A 23125-nucleotide genomic window follows, 5' to 3' on the forward strand; every position below is an offset into this window, starting at 1 on the left:
TTTCTGGATTTGAGATTTTTAAGTCATGAGGTGAAAAGGTCATGTAAAAGGAAAATTAGTTGCTGCAGAGCAGTAGTTACCATCCACAGTCGCCATTACACTCTCACTCTGCAGCTGCAATACATGGATCAAGAGCCAATACCCTGAATGGGCAGGCACCCAACTTCCCGTACAAAGCGCAACAGGAATACCATCACTGCACTGACAGACTGAAGCACTGTTGACACAAGTACAGACAGGATTGACAGGGCATGAAACTAGGTCTCGGAAAATGCAAAAAGATGTAGTCTGTGAAGTCTGGCCCTATTTTCTTGGAAAAATGGGAACTGTATTCCCCAACCTGTCACTTTTTTGGTCAGCTTAATCTCAAAAAGAAACAGGCGTGCAAGCGAACTTCCGAGGATGAGAAGTCTCAGGTATTCCCACTAATCAACTTCTGTTTGGTGCTTTCTGTGTGAGAAACAGAAGATACAAGCCACTGGACTGAAAAATATTATTGCTGTGGCATGTAAAATATTAATCATTTTAATTCTTTTCAAGTACCTTATTAGAAAACAAATCTACTTGATGTTGCTTCAGTCTTGCAGATGTTTTGCTTTCAAGCAATTATACTATAGTCGTGTTGCCTCTCAAGACAGTTTCTAACGAGAAACACAATTAACATTCAGCACTTTAAAGAGGTAGAATTTAAGAGTTTGGTGTTCATCTTTTCTTAGCCAGCTAAATGATAAACATAATTTATTTTGCATAATAAAAACAAGAATAGAAAGTAATAGAAAGAGACAACAGCAGGGGAACCCTTAAATACAGCTTGTTATTAATCAATTTATTTCACACAGTGGCTTCTAAGCAGCCCAATTCTATGTGTACTGTGTGCCCCTAAAAATAATAGGAGCAAAAAACTGGATGGTCTAATTCTTAAAGGATGTTGATCACTGAGGATTAAAAGCATTGCATAAGAACATGAAAACAGCACTAAGTCTTCAGCTATGGGATAATGCAGTTATTTGAGAAATATATGGCAGGAAGATCTGGCTTCCATTTTTATTTGTGCAATTTAGGTAATGGGGAAAATGTATTATGCTATTCTAAAGCTATAGTGATGAAGCACATCCACAATGAACAAGGTCAACAACTGTATCTGTTTACAAACACTCAGATTATGAATCTGCTAACTTGCGATCCTGAAAGCTCCTTACTAAGTCAGATTAACGTGAAGTTTGTTTATCACCCTGACATAGCTAAAGAACCTCTCTTCTAAAGAATACAAACGGCTCCCTGTTTTCAACACTCTAAATTTCAGTAAGAGCTCTCTGCCTATTTCCTGAATTTACAGTAAAATGTGTACAATATTGCCAAACAAAGTATATAGAAATCACAACTCATCTATCCGGGTGTATCGACTGCAATCTCATCTGTTGGCAAAATGAATTTCAAAAGGTTGAAAAGATAATTATATTTTATCAGTAACTTATACCTGCAGCACATGTACGTATGCAAACCAGAATTAAAAACCCTTTGTCCAGCAATGAATGAACTGAACAGAACCCCCATGTTTAAATGCTTAAATTTAGTGGGGCACATACCCCACTTACGGCGTTTTATAGTGATTTTCATTTTAAGTGGCTCAGGACTAAGTATATGTAGCAAATTGTGAGACAAGCAGATTGCATGGATTGCCCCGTCTGTCACCCTACCGCAGGGTATTGCAATGGGCCTGCCCTTTTGGGAAGCAGTGACTACTATTTGGAAGCATATTTGCTTCCATCAGGAAGCCCATTTTGCAGCAAATGCTGTTTTTCACAGCTCTGAATATGGTTTCTAGAACGGACATCCTTCCTTTCACCAAGATTAAAATTAAGGGCTAGAAGATGATAGAAATTAAACACTCTTATCTATACATAAACAGAACTTCAGAAAAATGTTAGTTTACTTTTTTTTTTTAATAAACTAAATATTAATTACTCTTTCTAAGCTCTTAGTCTACCCCTGGGTTAAAGAATGCAGACCAGCATTGTTCAAGTCATGCTGGTTTATCAACACACACATTCCCTACCTTGTCCCAAAGGGGCAAGGGGCTGGGCGGAAGAACAAATTTCAGTATATATGGACCTTGGCTTTGGGTATGTTTATAAAGATGAGCTACACAAGAGCAAAATGGCCCAGACGGCAAGCAAAGGTACCTGCAATCTGCAACCATGGTGGCAGAAGCATGCTCTGCATCCACATCTTTTCCCCGAGGCCCCTGCTAAGCAGCCATCCCTGCCAGAAATTACAATCTCCCAAAGGGGGATGGGGGGAGTGGACAAACTCCAGAAAATAGAAAGATTGCACAGCAGGACCACACTGGATCATCTCCCATGAGACTGGGAGGAAGGAGTCTACCGAGTATCAGATTTTGTCTCTGATTAGGCTTATCTTTACAACTGTTATATTTTTATTCACTTCCATATGCCTATCACCTCACTATTGTATTTTGCAGCAGCCAAATGCAGGGAAAGCCTAGGGATAAGAAGAGATCGTTCTTTCTGCAATAACAGTCTTACCTTATCTTTTTTTTTTTTCTAAACAGTTTACAAATGAAAATAAAATCTAAAATGAAAAACTGCAACTCATGAAACTGTCTCTAAGATGATGCTGAGGAACTTCTCTTTTTGCCTTATCTCAATCATGCATCTTTCCCTAGTTTTCTTCCCCATATGCAATTACGCTGCTGGGCTTTTTTTGTTAATTAAAAACAAGGTCTCAAAACTAATCTAGCAACAAAAGAAGAAACTATTCCCTCGAAGAATACTTCACACTGATCCTCTGTTATATGACAGGAATTTTAAATACTGGAAAAAACTGCTCACAAAAGACCGACTCTAAATTACCTGCTTTCAAACTCTGCATATGGAAGAGTGACACAATACTTCATCTGACAGTTAAACTGCAATTTAAAAAAAAAAAAGATTTTGAAACCTTCCCATTCATATTAAACTATAATTTGCAAGTAGTATGTGCAACAGCATCCAAAGAATTTACAATAAATCTAGGTCAAAGCAATTTTTTTGATTAGACCTTACAAAAGAAAAAAAATGGTAAGAAAATAGATGAATCCACTGAAGATAAACATGTTTGAGAGAGAGTCAAAGTCACAGACATGCTCAAGACACAGCATATATCAAATAGGACATGAAACACTCTGAAAGTATATGGCCATATCTAAATACACTAAAAAAAGATTTCCAAAGAAGTCACTCTTTATTTAACATACTGTGGTGGGTTGACCCTGGCTGGACACCAGATGCCCACCAGAGAGTGCAGTCCTTCAGGAACAGACTGCTCCAGCATGGGACCCCACAGGGACACAAGTCCTGCCAGCAAACCTGCTCCAGCATGGGCTCCTCTCTCCACAAGTCCTGCCAGGAGCCTGGTCCCAGCACGGGCTACCAACATTGCTGATGGGCTCGGCCTTGGCCAGCGGTGGGTCCGTCTTGGAGCTGGCTGGCATTGGCTCTATCGGACACAGGTGAAGCTTCTAGCAGCTTCTCACAGAAGCCACCCCTGTAGCCCCCCTGCTACCAAAACCTTGCCATGCAAACCCAATAATACACATACCACTGGTCAAATCAGTTCCACTCCAAAACAAGTAACTTCAAAACAAGCTGCACCAGAATAACATTTTGGACTAATACCTTCTCCAGATGGAGTTTTTAACTTAATGAATAACAAGTAGCATGAAATCTTGCAGCCAAAATTATACCCACTCAAATCTGAACAGAGGAAGAAGCACAGAGATGAATAGAACACTTAAGGCTGCACTAACCACCCTAAATACTTGCTTCTCCTAAAACATTCTTTATCCTAAGCACTTGGAAGGACGTGGTATGACAAATGACTCAAGATACTAACATCAGCCCATTCACTGAGAAACAGACTACAGAACTCCTAAGGACATGTGGTAGGACAAGGCCAGAGCTGGATCAAAAAAACCTGTCAAACTTCCTAACAAAAGCCCATAAAATGAGTTCAGCACTTACCCTGTACATAGAAATTTATTTCACTCCAGGAGAAAAAGCAGACCAATTTCACAGAAGGTAGCTTCTTGACTCATAAAACTGAGGCCATAAAGTCACTCTCAAGAAGAAATTAAACTATAAAGCCAATTAAAATTCACCACTTCAGTAATGAAACAGCATGCAGATTTACTTTGTCAAATGAGAGATATTGGAGAAAAAATATGGACCACACTGACAAGGAAGTAACTGAGTAAGAACTACAGCACTTCAAAAGGGAGGCGTAAGATTCACATTTAAGAACTCAGGAAATTTAAGAACACAACTGTAGAAATTCAAAGGCAGGCTATATAGATTCAAAAAGGATCAATGTAAGAGGTCTCATTAGAGAAATGCTCAGCTTGTTAGCATGCTTCTAACATCTACCACTTTTGTGGCCAAACACCTAAGAATGACCCTTTGCTTTTAATTTTCCTAAAACATGTACATAAACAAAAAAGTTACAGTGATAGAATTGTTACGTGTACCGCCACTTACAAAACGTGAAAACAAAAGCTGCCATTTTCAAACTTAGACTGAAAAATTAAGACACAGAGTATTTGCGAAGGCTTATTTTAAGAAAACAAGGTAATATGTTAAGTAGCTACTTCTCATCCATGGATAGAAAGACAAATAGACAGACACCTTCATAGGGCAATTCAAGAGCAGAGGTCTAATTTAGCTATTAGCTAGCTAATACAGCAATTACATGATGGAGCCTTGAGAGATTAGGCCTTGTGTGTACTGTGCTCTGGCATGCAACTTTCTGTCTGATTTCAACAGTCCTGAACACACACAGCTCTTACAGGCTTCAGTAAAGGTCAAAGTATTTTTGAACTTCCAAAAATCAGTAGGAATTTAGCACTGTAGAAAACCAAGCGTAACAATGACTGAATTCAATTCCACTTAGGAATAGCTTCATCCCCCAGATCTATCACTGCAAAAAAGTATCAGCACAGACACTCTACACTGCTTTGGCCTTAGCATTGCAAGAGAGTAGCCAAAAATATGAATCTTTTATTGTGGTATTTCTTTTGTTTTCTTTGTTTTCTGGCCAATTACATATTTAGGCATAAGACACGAGCTAGAAGCACCGCACATACTCTTAAGCCATTATGTATTGCTTTTATCACTATGGATGCTACCAATACTAGAGTTTTTTTATTTTGAAGATAATTTATGCCACGATACTTAAATTTTCTTAAAGCCCTAGTTTCTATCTGGTGAAGCTTTAATTCCACTAAAAATTAAAAAGAGAAATGGTCTATTTGTTTTGATTTTTCAGAAAAGCGTGGAACTATGAACTCTTACTATCGCTTTCTGAACCTCACTATACTTTACCTATCATGTTTTTTGAGAACAATCCTTAAAAACTACTTGGGACTGAAAACAGCATGGAAACAGAGAAGGGACTGAAATAAACTTTGATGGATTCGGAGGCATTTGCATTATAAAATTAAAGTGCAAGAAGTGCTGAATGACAGCAAAAGGTAATTGAAAAGACAGATCTCAGAGAGAGAAACCTCATGGGAAAACATCACGAAAATGGCAAGTACTTCAATTTTAAGATGGATCTGGGATTGTCTATTTGTGAGTGTTGATAATACCCTAAAATCAACAAGAAAGAAGAAGTGAAACATATGGTGCCTGTATTTGAGTCTCCATTTGCAGAGTTTTAAGGTTTATAAATCCTCACATGGGACATTTCAACTACAATACAGAAAAACAAAATTGGACCTAATTATGCCTTTGTTAATAAAGTCAATTATACAGTTAATCTTTTTCTAATTAAAACTTAGAATTGGTTTAACATTTTTCCTCACTTTCTTCCTAAGAAACATGTATTTAGTTGTTGCTTGATGTTCTAACTTCATTTTTTTTTCCAAGTCATTATTAATATGGAAATTAAAATAATTGTATTTCTATATGAAAAACATAAAAAAGATTACATAATTCCTTATTTTTTATTATTAAATTCAACTCTCTATACAATGATATCAATAATACCATTATCAAGTGCTGCTTGCTCAAGTGCTACTAAAATGACACTGGACATTCAGTCCACTGTTTAGAAGTCTGATTTTTAGGATTACAAGAGTAGAATTGAAATCAGGACTGAACAAAGACATCATTTATTTCCTACTTGTCCATTTCCACTTAAATAGCAGCTTAAAAATCCTTAGTTATTCATTCTGAACTAGGAGAGATCATCTCTTTTTCTTTCACTTCGGTACAAAACTTTTTGACAAATCACTGAATGAATGTCAGAAACCTGCCTGCTTTATGGGGCTGTTCTCAGCAGGTTAAAACTGGAAGTGACCAGTATAGGAACCCCCTAGATCTCATTAGCTGAGGAGGAAAGGAGTTTTTACGTACTTTTGCAGTTCCAGGTGGAAGTCCAAAGGAGAGCTGTCGTGGTTTAACCCCAGCCAGCAACCAAGCCCCACATATCTGCTCACTCACTCCTCCCCGGTGGGATGGGGGAGAGAATCAGAAGAGTAAAAGTGAGAAAACTCGTGGGCTGAGATAAAGACAGTTTAATAGGTAAAGCAAAAGCTGTGCACACAACCAAGCAAAACAAGGAGTTAATTCCTACTTCCCATCAGCAGGCAGGCGTTCAGCCATCTCCAGGAAAGCAGGGCTCCATCACACGTAACAGTTACTTGGGAAGACAAATGCCATCACTCCGAGCGTCCCCCCCCTTCCTTCTTCTTCCCCCAGCTTTATATGCTGAGCATGACGTCATATGGTATGGAATATCCCTTTGGTCAGTTGGGGTCAGCTGCCCCAGCCATGTCCCCTCCCAACTTCTTGTGCACCCCCAGCCTACTCACTGGTGGGGTGCTGTGAAAAGCAGAAAAGGCCTTGACTCTGTATCAGCACTGCTCAGCAGTAACGAAAACATCCCTGTGTTATCAACACTGTTTCCAGCACAAATCCCAAACATAGCACTATGCCAACTACTAGGAAGAAATTAACTCTACCCCAGCCAAAACCAGCACAAGAGCCTACATGTGCTTCATCCTCAAGCTTAGCACCACTGTTCTTTTTTTAGCCAGAAGGGGCTTATCTTATTACCCTTCTTAGCTGTGATCTCCACATAGAACCAGAGAACATCATCATCCCAAAAGGTACAGGCAGCACAGAGGAAACAGGCAATTCAGACACTCTCTTGTGCCTTTCAAATGCCTAAGAGGACTCTGTTGTTACAGTTTGGCTTTGTGCATACTGTTAATGTAAAAATCATACTGCTTCCTTTCTCTTAATTCAGGTAAAACTGATACAGCGTAATAATTAACCGCACAGCTATGTTTTTTAAAAACCCATACTGCTTTGTTGAACTACAGTTAAAGTCACTTAGTTTTCTGCCTGGCAGGATGCACGCACTAGTTTTTCACCATCATCTGATGAATAATTCAAGCTTTCTATATTTGTGCATATAGGCTCCTCTATTCTGTTTCAGGTATTACACCATGACCATTACAAGTAGTTTCCACATAATCTCAGACTATCTCCATTAGGTATTTTTTCCAGCAATATTCAACTGTGGCACCTGCAAAGCAATTCAGGGCATAAGAGAAGTGAGAGTGACAGAGTATGTTCTTACCAAAATGAAAACTTCACCACTGTCCCAACAGAATACACAAGGGCACAAATTACCTTTAGCACACTGCAAAAGCAAGCGCGTATGGGGATGCTTGAGAACAACAGAGCTCTCTGACAGAAACAGAACACTGTCACATAATTGAAATAAAATTTCAACACTTGTCAGAGGTTTATATAATGTTGGTGCAGGCTTACAAATTCTCCATTCATATAGAAAACTCACTACCACTACTACAGCCTCATAAATAAGAAATGCAGTTGCCTGCACCAATATAGTAACAACAGCTTCTGAGTCACAGAGGAAAATCTGGCCCATGCTGATACATGATGCAGAGCATCTATAAAAATGACTGTGCTGATAGCATTAATTAAGAACCATGACCATGGAATTGGAAATGTTGTTATTGTCTCCACAATACTAAATTTATCCTTCGACTAACAAATACAGGGAACTGAAAAAATTAACACCTTAAAAAGATAATGAGCAATTCAACAACAGAAGATTCTACTGTCTATTCATTATTTTTATTCAGGTCACTCAGTATATGAGCCACTATCAACCAAAAGATTTGAACTGTGAACTGGAATGTTTCAAAGTCATTCATTTCCAAACATAAAGAGGATTTTAGCAGGAATTAAATTAATTGGACGAGAATGAAGGGGTTTTTTTTCTCTGTTCCTGTAATCTCTTTATTTTACTGGCAAGCACAATAGAGCTACTTGAAATTTGCAAAACAAAGGAGTAACACAAAATACTAATGTGTAAAAACTTAATTTATGCAAGTTACTTTTCTCCCCACATCTGGCTTGACACCCTCCAGAAGAGCAAACATGAAACATTTGTTCCTATCTATCCTGCAATTAAAAGTACTCAAGGATTTGCATCACAGAGCCAGTTCTCTCTTCCAGTGTCCTCTCACTGCTCCACCCACAGCAACACATTTGCACCCATTCCGTCCATTGTGGTGAACAGCGTTTAGGGACCTGCCACATGTAAAAAATGTCATAAAATTAGTGCTGCTGCTGCAGCAGAAAAAGCCTTATGTGCTTTTAAAACCGATTAAGAAGAAAATACAGATTTGTACTCTCGGTAGCATGCATGTCCAGTCCATTGCAGCTTAGTTCCACATTACCAATTAGCCATAAGGTAGAGGACAAAAAATACATATGGACTCAATTTTATTAAATATAAATATAAACATGTAATGTTTGCTTCCCTATTGATGAACAGAAGGTAGGAATATTCTCCACACATGGCTCAAAACTGTTAGCAATACACTATCTGACCTTCACTAACACATGGGAAGAACCTATCTTTCACCACCTGTTGATTTGTGGAGCTGATTAACGGAAAATTATCCAGCATCTTCCATATGTTAAAATAAAATCAGTCAGTCAAAGTCTGTCTCCCATGGCTCTATTCTAGAGTCTAGACCGTGCTGAAGTAGCTTTTTAAAGGGTTAGATTTCTTTGTTTCAATGAGGAAGTACTGTTGTTCTGTACAGTTTTATTGGGTTTAGGTCGTAAATTCAAAGTAAGGACTTCTAACATTAGCTTCTGTTAGTAGGAAAGGATCAGAACTAGAATTTCCAAACACAGATAATTTGTGCAAGGAGGAAAAAAACACAAGCTTAGGCATGAATTTCAATGTAGTAGTACTCTCTACCAGACTAAGCCACAGTCTCTGTAATCTCCTGTCTCAAACTCTATTAATACCTTAATTTAAACTTGGAATTAAATGTTGTTCTTGTAGCTCACCTTTAACCAACCGTACTCAAGTCATGCTTTATGTGACTGAGCTCACAGATTACTACAATTTTTAAAGCATTCGCCTAGTGGTCTCACATAAACTACTTTTTTGCATTGGCATTTTTTACAAAAGAAGTGTAAAAATTAGTGTGAGCTATTAGCAATACTAAAACTGTACCCATAATGTCTAAAGATTTAAGAGAAGCAAAGCATGCAGAGGCAGGCTAGATGATTTAGTTGGGGCTGGGGGGAGAGAATTTTTGAGCCAAATGGTCACTTCAGATCCTTTGTTGGGATTCATTATTAGGAGTCATGCACTCTTACAAATACATAAACTCATTATTGCATTGTATAATGCAAATGCTCATTTGCACAGAGTCAAACTTTTTGTTCATACAAAGTGATGTATATATTTTATGGATCTATAAAAGTATCTTCTCTTCAACATCAAGAGCCTCGTTGAGACAATATCAAAACAAAGTAACACAAAAGATTACAGTTAAAAAAAAAGAAGAGGAACTTTATCTAAATGTCACATGCTAAGGAAATATCAATATGATGATAGTCTTGTCTTAGCTATGATGATCTACCAGCCAAACAAAGACAACTTTCTTGCGTTCCTCCTAAGTGCTCTTGCACAGCTCAATAGCTGTGTGTTTGAAGAAAGCATCTTAGAGGGTTATAGTCTGAAGTCCTTCAGGAATAATGTTGCATTTCTAGCCCAAGATCGAGAAGTGGATGATTAGTTCGGTTTCTTTGGAGAAAATACTATAATTTTATCTTTCTTTACCTGCTAAAGAAGCATGGTTAACCAAGAGCAGACTCTAAGATGTAATTCGACTGTCATTCAAGTTAATCGGTTACATGTATCTTAAGCATAAACAAATTTGCAGGCTTCAGATGTGCTGCAGCTCAGAGATGGTTATAATCATTAATTCATCACAATTCAATTTTTATTAAATGGAATAGGAATCTTCCTAAAGAAGGACACATGACAAAACACTAGTGGTTTAAAATTGCAACAGTCCAGAATTTCAAACAAACTTGAGTAATTTAATCCTGGCATGGAAACTGAATGCTTGATGCACTGAAATTTGTGTGGTGCTGCTGTGTAAGCACTGCGGTATAAAATGTCAGGTACAAGCATCTGGAAAACTACCAGCTGCTTATACCAGCTTCACTGCTTCACACCATCTCAGTCTGTATTTCTGTAGATTGGCACAATTTATATTAATTTACCCATCAAAAAGCCATTATCTTCACTTTTTTCCAGACTATTCTTTAAAATCCTTCTAAAAATCATGCACTTACATGAAGTTACTTAACTCATATGCATTAAAGCACATTAGCGACTGCTTTTGCCCTCACACAGGTATAAATCTGGCTCGTTTTGGCAAACATGAATTAACTCACCTTGAAAATATTTACAGAACTTTGGAAAAAAGAGATACTGTGCTTGTCATGGGAAGTTATTTAAAGCCAACTCCTCCTATTATCTAACGATCTACTGGTTTACGCAGAGGTGTGTATTTGGAAAACTAAAAACAGAAAACTGACCTACAACATGATTGGGTATTACAAGGAAGTGGAATAAATAAAGGAATTTTAAAAAAAAGTTGGGTTTTTTTTTAATTTTTATTCTTCCTCCTCTTGGATTAACTCAGACAGCAAAAGAAACAGGTACTTTTACCATAGTGAGCTGTAATTAAGGGAAGGAGAATTAGAAGGCAGAAAGCAATTAGCAGTTATTATAAGAATTTAGAAGAGATGACGGGATCCTTTGCATGTTGCATGGAGATGGAATGATAATTTCCTCCCTATCAATGTCAACTTTCAGATTTCTTCCAGATTTCATTTATTTCAGCTGAAGAAAGCCCCGTGGGTTCCAACCAGGGGTCTCTCATGTTCCCTAAAGGAGGTTACACAGGATCACATAGAATCATAGAATCATTAAGGTTGGAAAAGACCTCCAAGATCGAGTCCAACCGTCAACCCAACACCACCATGCCCACTACACCATGTCCCTAAGCGCCTCATCTACAAGTCTTTTAAATACTTCCAGGGATGGTGACTCAACCACGTCCCTGGGCAGCCTCTTCCAAGGCCTGACCACTCTTTCAGTAAAGAAATTTCTCCTTATGTCCAATCTAAACCTCCCCTGGCGCAACTTGAGGCCATTTCCTCTCATCCTATCGCTAGTTACTTAGGAGAAGAGACCAACACCCACCTCACTGCAACCTCCTTTCAGGTAGTTGTAGAGAGCAATAAGGTCTCCCCTCAGCCTCCTCTTCTCCAGACTAAACAGTCCCAGTTCCCTCAGAGAGGCCTGGCAAGCTCCTCCGCCAGCTCCCTCAGTACCCTCGGGTGGATCCCATCCGGCCCAATAGACTTGTGAGTGTTCAGGTGGCGCAGCAGATCGTTAACTGCTTTTGGATTATGGAGGGTTCATTCTGCCCTCCGTCCCCGTTTTCCAGCTCATGGTGCTGAACACCCCCAAGGATAACTGGTCTGACTATTAAAGACTGAGGCAAAGAAGGCATTAAGTACCTAAGTCTTTTCCTCATCCTCGGTGACAATGTTCCCCCAGCATCCAGTAAAAGATGGAGATTCTCCTTGGCTCTCTTTTTGTTGTTAATATATTTGTAAAAACATTTACATGTGGTTCCTCCTTTGCAGAATTCATTTCTACTGCCCATTACTACATCATAGAATCATAGAATAGTTTGGGTTGGAAGGGACCTTTAAAGGTCATCTAGTCCAACCCCCCTGCTGTGGGCAGGGACATCTTCAACTAGATCAGGTTGCTCAGAGCCCCATCCAACCTGACCTTGAGCGTTCCCAGGGATGGGGCATCTACCACCTCTCTGGGCAACCTGTTCCAGTGTTTCACCACCCTCATCATAAAAAACTTCTTCCTTATATCTAGTCTAAATCTACCCTCTTTTAGTTTAAAACCATTCCCCCTTGTCCTATCACTACAGGCTCTGCTGAAAAGTTTGTCCCCACCTTTCTTATAAGCCCCCTTTAAGTACTGAAAGGCTGCAATAAGGTCTCCCTGAAGCCTCCTCCTCTCCAGGCTGAACAACCCCAACTCTCTCAGCCTTTCTTCACAGGAGAGGTGTTCCATCCCCCTGATCATTTTCGGGGCCCTCCTCTGGACCCGCTCTAACACGTCCCTGTCTTTCTTGTGCTGAGGGCTCCAGAGCTGGACGCAGTACTGCAGGTGGGGTCTCACCAGAGCAGAGTGGAGGGGCAGAATCACCTCCCTCCACCTGCTGGCCACGCTTCTTTTGATGCCGCCCAGGATACGGTTGGCTTTCTGAGCTACAAATGCACATTGCTGGTTCATGTCCAGCTTTTCATCCACCAGTACCCCCAAGTTCTTCTTGGCAGGGCTGCTCTCAATCTCTTCATCCCTCAGCCTGCATTGATACTGGGGGTTGCCCTGACCCAGGTGCAGGACCTTGCACTTGGCCTTGCTGAACCTCATGAGGTTCACATGGGCCCACTTCTTGAGCTTGTCCATGTCCCTCTGAATGACATCCCATCCCTCAGGCATGTCAACCGCACCACTCAGCTTGGTGTCATCTGCAAACTTGCTGAGGGTGCACTCAATCCCACTGTCTATGTCATTGATGAAGATACCTCACAAAACCTTTGGCTTTGGGTATGCCTAAGAAACAAAAGTGGTTAGAAATGACTGAGGGCATAAAAAAGGATTGGAAAGAGCATTAACAAGTTTGCATTCTGCCTGTGCTACAGTTTTAGGACATATCTCTTACATAGCACCCTGAAAACTGGGGAAAACAGAAGGTAGAGGAATTTGGGGGAAAATACATATGGGGAAGTAAGACTATCTTTTCTGGGTATTTCTCAGTACAACCGTATATTTGCAATACCTCCCCTTTAAAGTTTCCACGAGGTGAAGCCTGATCTCTAGCTACAATCTAAGCCTCGCTCAAAACTTAGGGCAACTCTGGCTAAGAGGAACATTAGGAGATGGTGACAGAACTGCAGTGAGACAATTTGGTGTTCACTGTGCCATGTTCCTGTGCCAAACTAGATACACAGATAGCCTCTGATTACATTTCATCACCAGATCGCTCTCCTTCCAAACACCGCAAGCTCCTTCCATGCAGCTTTTCCACCTGGGCAACTCCATCCGCTGCCACCGTCACTAGCTTCACCCATTTTGCAGACCTTTGCTAGTGCTGTTGGAGACAATGTACGTATATATTAGTCTTCCAGCAGACAAGTAACATAATTTTGATGCATAAAACCATATTTCTTTCATGGAGCGTAAGGAAAAGTATGTCACCAAAACCAAGACCACTTGTCTCTTCATTCTGTTGCACTTGCTCCTGTCTGTGTTTACTTACGCTCTACCATTTATATGTAGCAGTGATTATGAGGACTGTTACATGGATCTCTTTTCCCATGGTCACATTATCACTACAAGGAGCTTTTCTCCCCTTCAAAGACATCCTAATTCAGAAGGCTGGTTGCAGTTTGATGAGGACTTCAGTAGGTACCAGCCCTTCATATACTGCAGCTGCTATTTTCACAGAGTTAAGAACCACATGTCACCAAGTGTCTAAACGGTGTTCTCACAGAGGATGCGTAAACAGCTTTACACAATTTTCAGCTATGTGTTCACATGGCATTTCTTTTCACCAAGAACGCTTCAACATTCAGAGAACAGGAAGGACACTATTTACTGAGTAAGCAGTTCAGGTATCCAGCATCTAGTCTGATCAGAGTTGTTCAGTCCATGGCCTTATGGTACTCTGCTTAAGCTCTACAATCATGCTAGAAGTATTAATTTCCTCATGAGCCTCTCCAAGGTGATCATCACCACAGTATTAGAGTATTTAGCCAACGCTAATGAACTTACCCTCACATATCATGCTATGTTGTGCAGCTAGTATTGTCTTCATTTTACAGATACAGACTTGAAGTATAGAGACTAAAGTTAAATGGAAAAGTCTTCATTTACTTTCGATATTCAGGCAGCTTCAGCTCTAATATTTTAAATACCGCAAGGGTCAGAAATACCAGTTTACAGTAATAAATAAGAGGAAGAGGTAAGGGGTTGTGAGGAGGTAAAACAATTACATGAAACACCCTTAACAACGGGTTTGCCTGGATTACAACAGAACAGGAAGAATTGGAAACTTTGGATTCCTCCTTCTCCTCACAAGACACAGACTCCACTACTTGCACGTCTTCCCAATTGCCCAGTGCCATTCTCATCTTCCCTCAGCCCCATCCTGTCACCATCACCACCCTCCGACAACCTCATCCAACTCTAAGATTTTGTCCAGGCAGCTCATCCAAGTCCTAATCTGATCCAAAGCCAAGACCTTCTCTCCCATGGTCCCCAGCTCCACGGACAGCTCTTTCTGCTTCAGCATTTTAGTCAGGATGCTTGCTCATAAGGTTACCTGAACACCAGGCACATTCCAGTGCCTCAGTGCTTTAAGGACATTAAGAACACAAACAACATATCCAAAATTTCACTTTTTGCAATCACCACTGCCATAGAAAAGAGCTACAGAAAAGAACAAATGCTGGGTAAGTCCTGCTTGACACTGTCTCCTTAGACGTGAGTACACGCACGCAGCTGAAAGAAAGTTGTGCCCTCTGGGACCCCTGAACACAGGGACGCGTTGAATGGAAAGCCGTGCCTGGAGGTAGATTCTCAGATGCAACGCAGCACAGCGATACTGCAACTGCTTTACACCCAACCCTTCAGGTACAGTCTGAGGATAAAGTAAGCGCAAGGTTACACTGGGAAAGTACATAAAGCAGCTATTATGGCAGGGACACCTGAGAAAAATCTGATATTCAGAGCCTCAAATTTGATAATCTGTATTAAAAGTTTAATTTGAAGATAAACATAAAACACACACTTTAATTCTGTAAAAAGAGCTGACTGTGTGTAGCCCTCCAAAACAAGTAAATACAAACACACTCCACTGTAGAGCACTTACAGTGGGGATACACAACATACAGGAAGACCCTGGGAAGTAGTAAATAGAAAAATCGATTGAGAGTGAAGCTTTAATAAATGTTAGTTCCACTTCAAAACTTTCCTTACAATTTCTTACACATAGCTATTCCACTGTTTCCATTCTAGAGGTGTCTAAGTCGTTCACTGCTTCAGGTAAAACTTTTCAGTGAAGCATAAACTCAGGTTATAAGCTTTCAGGTGAGGTAGACCTTAGTGAAAAAAATAAGGGGGGCAAAAAAAAGGAGGTATGACAGTTTGCATATGGAGAAGTTTCACAGTCAAGTGTTCCACATGGACCAGCTAATTCCTGCTACTATCATCCTTTCTGGCATATGGAAAATGCATGCAAAGACACAATTTATTTTTGCCATGGTGATATACTAATGGCAACAGAAGGTATGAGTGGGACTTCTATCAGTGGTTTAAGTCCACACTTAAAATTAGTGTAATTCTTTGAAAAATACTCAAGCAGAAAATACCACAAGGGGCTTGAGGTTTCATCTAAAAGTGAGATTGACTACTAATGAATTAGCATTAGTCCTATGGCCATAACATTTCACTGCAGTTAGTGTTCATACTGACTCTAGGAAAAAGTAAAAAAAGATATAGTCATAATCCCAGAGAAAATTATTGAAAACCCACAGAGACTAATGATAAGATTCCAACGGAGAATTAAAGCCAGAAGAAACACATATATTTTGTTTCCCATTGCATCCATTTTCCTTGCTATTGATGTTTGTAGTCCTGGATAAGAGCTGTTTCCTTCTCTAAAGGGGATTTAAAAGCTGTTACAGCTTCTCTTTTCAGAAGCTACAGAAGCTGTGATAACCATTGATTAATCATCTTGGAATGTGCTTGTATCAACAACATGGATGTCCTGGCTTTTCGGTGCAACAAAATGCATAAGACAACTCGGAATTCAACTGCCAGAGATTCAGATGACTGAATAGATTAGGTTTACATCAACAGTATATAAATATCCATTTCTGAAATATAACAATATTAATAATTTAAAATCACAAAGGAAATATAAAGAAGACTCACAAGTGAATCCAATTTTGCTGCAGTGACTATAAATACTAACATTTTAGTATGCTCAGTATTATTTATGAAATATGAAGATGATTTATTACTAAGCTTTTGTATAGCTATGGTTAGATTTAGGAATAACTAATAATGTATTTGCTGTTATTTTAGAAGGTGTCTCCATGGAATCTGATTGTGTTATGCCTTGGGGGGGAAAAAGTTCTGACTATAGTATCGAAGTCTTACCTTTATGTGCATGTCATATTATATAAAGGTTTCTGGATACTTGTTATCTATAGGAGTACTTAAGTGAACAATGTTTTACCTATGAATTTGTTTCACATCTATGCATCCCAAAAGCGTTTTATACAAAGGAGCACAGGAGACAGATGATTCTTTTTCTCCTCTGTTTCCACAAGTCAAGTTCATAGTGAAATGAATGGGAATTGTATACATAAAGTGCCTAGAAAGAAAAAGCATAATAATTAAGCAGTCACGCTGTGTGTTCACATAGCATTTTTTCTTTCCAAATTTGGTGTCTTAATGGGTGAGACCACCCACTGAAGACAGACAAGATGGTTCCCAGTAATCTGTCCTGATGGCTGTGAGAATACCTTCCAAAACAAAAGTGTGTACAAATAGTACCATTGAACAAACAAGGTACCTACGCTACCAAGAGGCAATACTTTGTCTTCCAGAGGTATCCCGAGTTTGATACAGAACTGCTACAGCTGTGCTTTACGTGCTCAGTAAGAAATACGGCATGTCTATTGTTGCACAAATGTCAACTGTGCCGTTACAGGGATGCAAGGGGTATGTCCCAGGCTGACCCAAAGTATTACTCTCTGGTCACTGATTACTGAAGAACGTGTAAACTGGAATAGTAGATTTTACACGACTACGGCTCGTATTCACTGACCAACAAAGTTCCCATCTTCCACAGAAAACAGTCTTGCTTTTGCTAACATCAGCTGCAGCTCTACTTAGAGTGTTCAAAATTTCCTCTTTCATTTGTCTTTCACTGTTGATCACTGACAGATTTACTAGCAAAACATTAAAAAACTTGCAAGTACTTCACCGTTAAAGACTTCTTTATGTTCTCTCCCTCCTATTAGGGCACTGACTTTTTTTGCTCTAATCATTTTATTTGTGTGTGAAGCTACTGCACATTGAGGAAAAGCATTTGTATCCAGGACACACAGTAAGTGTAACTTCCAAATGACAGAAAACAGAGTAACTGACTAGTCTCAAAAATGAAACAGGACTGAAAATACATTAAAAGCAAGAGATCTGATGAGCTCAGTCTTATCAAGAGGTCTTCATCAATCTACATGTACTTTCATAGAAAAAACTACTGGACAATATGTAGCTCTTTGAACAGGCAGACAGTCAGATCTGATAGCTGGAAATTGAATTAAAAAAACACCAAGCTAAAAATAACTTATTAATAGTAAACACTTAGGCTAATTAGTAACTGGAAAGCTCACAATGGATTTGGATGCATTCACAAGTGTTAAGAGGGGCTTACTCCAAATTTTTAAATGAAGACTAACTTTTTTTTTAAGTGATAAGTCTCATTCAACTAAGAATTTACTCAGGGTCCGCCAAGTTGCTATTATATGGGAAGTCATTGCATATGTCCCTCTGGTTTTATAATGTCCATGGTTGCGCTGGGGGAATCCCCTTGTTCCTTCACAGGTTTTAAGTTTAACTCTCCTTTTCAAATCAGTCAGTCAGGCTTCCAATGTTGATTAACTATTACTCATTAAGTACTTTGTTACTTCACCCCTAATCTTGAGGGGTGGGAGGAGAACAAGACCCCCATCATATGGAACAAAAGGATCATAAAAGCTTACCAGAAATATATAAATTGGCTTAGACTTATCAGTCCAATCCTTGAAACAATTGTATCCAGTAAAAAGAAAATAAAGAGGAGGCTGGTATACCTTTCATGGCCTCAAGCTATTCAAGGAGAACTCACACAAATACACTTGTCATGTAACACCAGAGCACACTTTATCCTGCTGCTCAGAATCCCATTTTTTCCCCATGTTACCATCCCGGGGCTATATGAACAAGTTACACTGGCCCCAGAGAAGGTACAAGCCTTTGTTTTGTGACAAACAGCATGTTTGTAAGCTGTGTTCAGGACTCCGCTGGGAACTCCACTATGAGACACATCCAGCTTGTGGGTAGCTGTCCTCTCTTCCCTTTGCTCCTATGTCTAACCCCTCCCTCTTTGCGTGATTTCTCAAGCATTGAATGATAAAGATACCAGAGTGTATTCCTGAGGAGTAACAAAGTGAAGCCGAATGGCCCTTTTCCCTCATGCCATTTAAGAGTTAAGGAGCCAAAACTCCAATTTTTTCTCAGTACAATAGCTGTGGAAGATTAACACAGGTTTATGTATTTTCCTCCCTACTTCTCTCTTCTCTCTCCGATTTTTTCTTCCTCCCCAAACCCTATTACAGGTAGTAGAATAACAAAAACTAGCAAATACTCCTTCTATCTCTGTTTTGCTAGGAAAGCAGGAGCAGGAGGTCATCACTTGCTTCAATGTGTAATTGAGAGATATAGGCAGTAACCTTACGTACAGGAGAAACTCACTAATTGTACTGCTGCAGCCACAGATAAGCTCTCTCTGTGGCAGAGGCCTCTGCACAATCTGAAAGATTTTGACCTGCAGATCCAGTAACTTCCTGTCTTAGAAACTGTATGACACATCCATAAGATATCATGAGATATGCAGGAGATACTCAAGATTAGACATAGATACGGAGAAGGTAAAACTGGTAGGAGCAGATGCTAGAATAAAAGGATAATTTACAGCTCTCTGCTGCAGTACACCACGTGGGCATCTGTTCGTTGCACAGAACACTATCGATGAACTGAAGATAGCAATGTCTTTTTTGAACACTTGAAGGTCTTCCCCAAGAGCTCTGGAGCACGCGCAATTCTTTGCCTATGCCAAACTGCTCCTTCTGCCTCTGATGGCAACAGTTCACACACCAAAGAAAGACACCCTACTTTAACGAATATCTGCTGCAGTAGACAAGGAAGCCATCCTAAATTTAAGTAAATGGCCTTATTAAACAAAAGTATCATCATCTCCTGAGTGAACCCATTCATGAACACGTAGCAATCTTGGGCTAACCTGACACCCAACCATGCTTGTCAGCAGTAACTGTTTGCTAATGTAAGGTTGTCACTTCCCAAACGTGTTTCAATAATTTAATTTAATATTTTTGCTAGAGTAACTTAAGAAACAACAGCAGCTCTCTAAAGGGTGAAGAAGAAATAAGTTACAGTAGCTCATCACAAAAACAAATGCTAAGAGACCTTCTTGCAAATTAACAGCTGATAGGTAATGCTGACAATCCTAGACTACTGTCTTCAGCTATTTACCTTAGAGAATAATCACTTCTCCACAAAAATTTCCTAATACTTTTTTTTTTTTAATTAAATTCAACTAAAAAAAAAAATAAGTATGTCTACACCTCTTTCCATAGTTCGGTTATTCCCCAAAGTCCTGGGAGGATGAGTATATCTGATTTCCTATAATGCAAGATGACACGCTTTATTAAAAAAAGAAAAAAATGGAAGATATTTCCTTAGATTAAACAAATAATGGAGAAATAAGAGTTTTCAAGGAAAGACATGCATGGAGAAAGATTACTTTTCCCTTCAGGCAGAAAAAAGTAACTATGTGCAAATGCTGCAGCTGCTAACTAGACATTCCCAAACAATTAATGTGTAACCCCACTGCTGCTCAAATAATTTTCTCATTTCCAGTAGTTGGGCTCAAACCTGGACAAGAAATGAAGAATCAACTGAGACTCTACAGGAATTATACCACAGCATATATTCTAAGGATATGCTTATATACTCTATCTGCATATGCTTTGACTATCAAAGAATGCTTATCTGTTTAGGATGCTGAAATAAATCTATTAACCTGTATGAGCTCTGGAACTATAACGAGAAGTATTAAAATGTCGTAACAGTAAAATGCAACACAAATGCCACTTATTAAACAAATTATTACTCCAAGAGCATAAGGAAAAGCATTTTTAACACTGAGATTTTGAAGGCTTCTGATATTTTGAACAATATTTTTGAAATACCTACTATTATTTCAGCTCAAATCTAATTACAGGAGAAAAATGTCAGATTGCCACGCACAAAAATTTCCCTCCTTATTTTTCACTACGTCGTCACAATAGGTAACACAAGCTGTTCTTTCCTGCTGCATTCTCTTATGGTCTTGTGCAGCAGGCAAAAGGCATCTACTCAAGAATTCATTTTTTCCCCATTATTGCATACTCATAAAAATGGAACTGACAGGAGAGCAGCTTATTCATGCACAAGTCACATCCCAGTCACACACACTGACTGGCTTTCAGAAACCCACAGATCAATTGTTATTGTTTGGCGGGGTTGTCTTGTTGGAGGGGGTGTTTCATTTGGGAGAGGGGAAGAGTTGCAGAGCTATGGAAACAATCACACAGAGTCTTCCTGTCTCCACTGCAATAACAGTAATTAACAGAATCAAGAATATACGCAGCAGGGATGGTAAGTTCTGGGTCTTTAACTACTTTAAAATACATTTAAGCTTATATGAATATTCATCTGTGTGACTACTGCACCAAATCTAAGTCAATGTGCAAAGATAATCATGCCTTTAAGAGTGTCAAAAGTCAGGTCATTAAACTAATAATACCTACCGGAACGGTCTAATGAAAATTAAGACAGGCTGTCCACCAAGAGCACGTTACTGGCCCTCACTTAGCCCAATTCTTTCACCAGTGACATGCTAAGCAGCAGAATTTTCGTAAGGGATGTTCAGTTTCACAGAAAGCTCCTCAAATTCCCCTTCCCCTATTAGTTAATCATTTTAATTATACAACTTTGCAAACAGCAACAAGCCCCTCTGAATAGGGAAGCAGTTTCTGAAACCTTTCCTCATTTCACAGCACGGGAAAAGAAATTAACTAAATCATGCCGCTTTCAACATTACGTGAAGAACTTTACATTCCCTAATATCAGTAACAAACAGTATTCAAACTGACTTTACATGCGAAAGGAACAACGATAGAATAAGCATTTTTTAAATTAATAACAAAATCCCATTTTCAGAGGAAAAAGCCTTGGGGCATAGTTTGGTATTTGTTTGCTACTGACAGGCAAGTTAAAATACTGCACCCCTTGCTAAACTAAAAGAACACCCGGAATGAATTGTCACACGAGGGAGCAAAAACGTATGTCATGACAGTTTCTCCCAGCAAACACTTTCTTTCCTACGGTACCATCTGTTAAATCAGAAACTCCTCTAACCACCACAGCCTTGCTAATTCTGGCTGCGCGGCTACTTGCTCGGTATTTCCGTATCGCGCCCTCTCCGCGGGGTGAGCGCAGCCTCCCGCTTCTCTCTGCGGCGCTCGCAGCCGCCGACCGCGCTCGGACCAGACCGTCCCTCTCGGCGGGACGCCACACGCACCTGAGGAGACGCGCTCACCCCCCGCCGGCCTCCGACCCGCGCAGCGCGGACCCGTCGTGGCCGAGCCGGCAGGCCGCGGCCCGCGCCCGAGGCGGCGGGACTCCGCAACGCGGGGCGAGCCGCTGCCCTCCGGGGCGGCGGGGACGGGCCACGGGCTGCCGAGCAGTTGCGGCGGCCCCGCGGGGCGCGCAGCGAGGCGGCCGGGCGGGCAGGGGCAGCCTGTCGCGCCGCGCGTCCCGCCCGACGCCCGTCCGCAGGGGCAGGGAGCGCCGAACTCCGAGCCCCTGCCCCGGGCCGCCCCTGCGGCGGGGAGGCGGCCCCGCGGCACCCGCTGCCCTCCCCGCGCGCCCGGCCCGGCGGCGGGCGCCCGGCGCCCGCGGAGAAACTTACTTGCGGGCGGCGGCGGGCGCCGCGGAGCAGCGGCGGCGGCACACGCCTGCGGCACGCGCCTCCCTCACGCGGGCCCCGGCCGCGCGCCCTCCTTCCCGCCCTGCGAGCGCGGCGCGCGAGCGCAGCCCCGGCGCGGCGGCCGCTGCCGAGCGGGTTCGGACATGCTCAGTCCCCCCGCCGTCGCCGAGCGGAACCTACCACCGGGGGGGGAAGAGGGGGAGCACGGAGAAATAGGGGGCAGAGCTGGATGCTACCAAGAGGATGAGCTAAAAATAGGCGCCGCAGAAAAGAACAGCGGGAGCTTAAAGGGGCAGAGGTGGCCTCGCCCCCCGCAGCCCCGGGCAGGGGGCGCCTCCCCGGGGCGGGGAGTGACCTCCCGCCGCGCGGGTCCTCCCCGCGGTGTCAGAGGAGAGGCACTGAAACGGGGGCGATGCCTGCGCTACCGCGCCCGGGTCCGGTCCGCGCCTTTGCAGTGGGAGCCCTGCGGTACGCTCCTCTGCGGTACGCTCCTCTGCGGCTACTCCCGCCGAAGGGAGCCGGGCTGCACACCGCGCGGCGCGGCTCCGCGAGGCTCTTGGGAGCTTCTGATGGGGCGGCGGCCGGCTCTGCCCGCCCCTCACCTCAGCGGCGGGCCCCTCACCTCAGCGGCGGGCCGGGCCCTTCGCCTCAGCGGCGGGCACCTCACCCCACCCCAGCGCCGGGCCCCTCACCCCAGCGCCGGGCCGGGCAGCGTACCTCAGGGCCGGGCAATTTACCTCAGGGCCGGGACCCCCGTGAAGCGGCAGCTTCAGAAATCGGGTCTAGAAA

At 41.5% G+C, this 23125-nt stretch overlaps 1 protein-coding gene across 1 annotated transcript in view; it reads right to left on the reverse strand.

Annotated features, from left to right (window-relative positions):
- The window catches only part of OXR1 (oxidation resistance 1), a 293610-nt gene extending 271147 nt beyond the window's left edge, over window positions 1–22463 (reverse strand). Inside the window, exon 1 of the mRNA XM_075141283.1 lies at window positions 22319–22463. The gene's annotated coding sequence lies outside the window, so the exon portion shown is untranslated. The remainder of the gene's footprint in view (window positions 1–22318) is intronic.
- Window positions 22464–23125: the final 662 nt, after the last annotated feature.

The sequence above is a fragment of the Calonectris borealis genome, chromosome 2 (genome assembly GCF_964195595.1).
Source record: "Calonectris borealis chromosome 2, bCalBor7.hap1.2, whole genome shotgun sequence".
NCBI lineage: Eukaryota > Metazoa > Chordata > Aves > Procellariiformes > Procellariidae > Calonectris > Calonectris borealis.